This window comes from Salvelinus sp. IW2-2015, unplaced genomic scaffold (genome assembly GCF_002910315.2).
Source record: "Salvelinus sp. IW2-2015 unplaced genomic scaffold, ASM291031v2 Un_scaffold3448, whole genome shotgun sequence".
NCBI lineage: Eukaryota > Metazoa > Chordata > Actinopteri > Salmoniformes > Salmonidae > Salvelinus > Salvelinus sp. IW2-2015.
In genome coordinates, this window is record NW_019944728.1 from 45908 (window position 1) to 48407 (window position 2500).

Consider the following 2500-nt stretch of genomic DNA (forward strand, 5'->3'; position numbering starts at 1 on the left):
ATGTGGTGATGACTCCACACAGACGTGGTGATGTGGTGATGACTGCACACAGACGTGGTGATGTGGTGATGTCTGTACACAGACGTGGTGATGACTCCACACAGACGTGGTGATGACGTGGTGATGTGGTGATGTCTGTACACAGACGTGGTGATGACTCCACACAGACGTGGTGATGACGTGGTGATGTGGTGATGACTCCACACAGACGTGGTGATGACTGCACACAGACGTGGTGATGACTGCACACAGACGCGGTGATGATGTGGGGATGACTGCACACAGACGCGGTGATGACGTGGGGATGACTGCACACAGACGTGGTGATGACTGCACACAGACGTGATGATGACTGCACACAGACGTGATGATGACTGCACACAGACGTGATGATGGCTGCACACAGACGTGATGATGGCTGCACACAGATGTGGTGATGACGTGGGGATGACTGCACACAGACGTGGTGATGATTGCATACAGACGTGGGGATGACTGCACACAGACGTGGTGATGACTGCACACAGACGTGGTGATGAACGTCTTTCCTTTGACTCAATGCCTCTGGCTCAAGAGCGCATTGTTCAAGGTCTTGATTGGGGTCTCCTCGAAACAGGTGTGCAGCACGGGGAAGGACTTCTACACACAGCCTGATCTGAATGTCTCTGACAATAGCTAATCGAAACAAGAGAGTTGAGTTACGAGATCCACACATTGTTTGTTTCAACCTGAACAATTATTTTCCGAGCCCAGTGTGAGTTATAGCTTAGCAGTTCAGGATTATTTACAAGAATGAGTGATAGAGTACAAGCAAAACATATGTTTTTTAAAGGCTAATAATCCAATGTAATAAGAAAAAGAGCAGACTTGCATTCATAAAACTCTGTCCATGTCAAGGCAATGACAGTYTCCTTTTCTCTCTCCATTTGGAGAGATGCTATAGTAGTGACTGAATATGAGACCAAAACAACAAGTCTGGACWAATAGAATAATGTAAAAAATATGACTATTTTGTAAACACCTTCAAAGGGCAAGTCTATCTAAACTAAAACCCTGCAAACATTATTCTCTCCCCTGCACTGTGAATTCACACAGATGACAGAACAGCTTTGTTTCTGATGTGGMTCACTCGTGGGAGTTATTTTTTCCCCGTGTTTAGAGGTTGTCAGGGTTTTTAGGAATGCTTACAGGGCTGTCGACATGGTCATTGACCTCATAGGGAAGGCCCAAACATGTTTAAAAGACTCCAGCCACCCAAGCAATAGATTTCGGGTTGCTCATGCCTTGCCCGTTCAACTTTCGCACCCCTGGGCCAGAACTACACTCTCAATCATAGGATGCCTACTGAAAGAGATGAGTTTCTTCCAGTAAAAGACTTAAGGTCGGACCGAGTCTGCGTCTCTCACATGGTAGTAGGCAGTCATTTCTATAAAATAGAACTCTATTGGAGAAGCCCTTGCCTTCCAGCGTGTTTGCTTAGAAATTCTAGGGACAATAAGGAGCCTGCGCGTCTTGTGACCGTAGCGTTACGTGTAGTATGTTACGCAGGACCAAATCGAAAGAGATAGGTAGGAGCGGAAGCCGATGTAATGTTTTGGTAGGTTAGCAGTTAAAAACTTGAAATCAGCACGTAGCCCTAACGCGAGAACAGCAGTCTCTGTTTTGTGCCGAGTTTAAAAGTAGAAAAGCATAAACTGTGGGAGATTAATGTTAGGGCCAAAAACTAATCTACAGAAAAGCTGTTCAGGTGGCTCAGCTGCTCAGTCACAGCCTTGAGTTTTTATTTATTTTAATAAAGGCGTGGGACTGTTTGATTACGTGTTTGGTGATAATGGGGCCTGCGTCCCAAATATCACCTATTCCCTATATAGTGTATTTCTCTTGACCAGGGAAATGCAGTGCATTTAGATAGGGAAATAGGGTGTGATTTCTGACACAGACTGGTGTCCTTGAAAACGGTGCTATGGATCCTGGTGTGGCACCCCTGGTTTGGATACTGGGTGTGACAACACCCCTGGGGGGTTGGTCTTGTTTTTCCTGGCTTTACCAGTTGTGAAAATAACAATAGTCTAACAATGGCATTATGGGAAAGATTTCTGTTTTGCTCTTGGACTCTCCCTCTCTTGTACTCTCCCTCTGCCTAATCCTTCCACTCACCCCCAGCGTGGAAAGTTCCTCAATGGAGTGAGAGATTTTTTCCTCTGTTTTTAGATTCCTGCTCGTAGGCTGATGGGGTCACAAAATTGTCCTGCTTGGGCTTTGTGTGCGTGAATGGAAGAGGATGGAGTCCATTCCAGAACACCACTGGACTCTTCCAGAGACAAGCACCTGGGGAATAACTGCTGTGTGTGTGTTTCACAGAGGAGATAGCGAGAGATAGAGAGCAGAGGAGGACACTGATGCAGGAATTCCTGCAAAAATATCATCTGTGTACAATGTGAAACACCCCAAATAATGCAGTAGAGCAGAATAGCCGACTACCCTGCTAATTATCAAAATT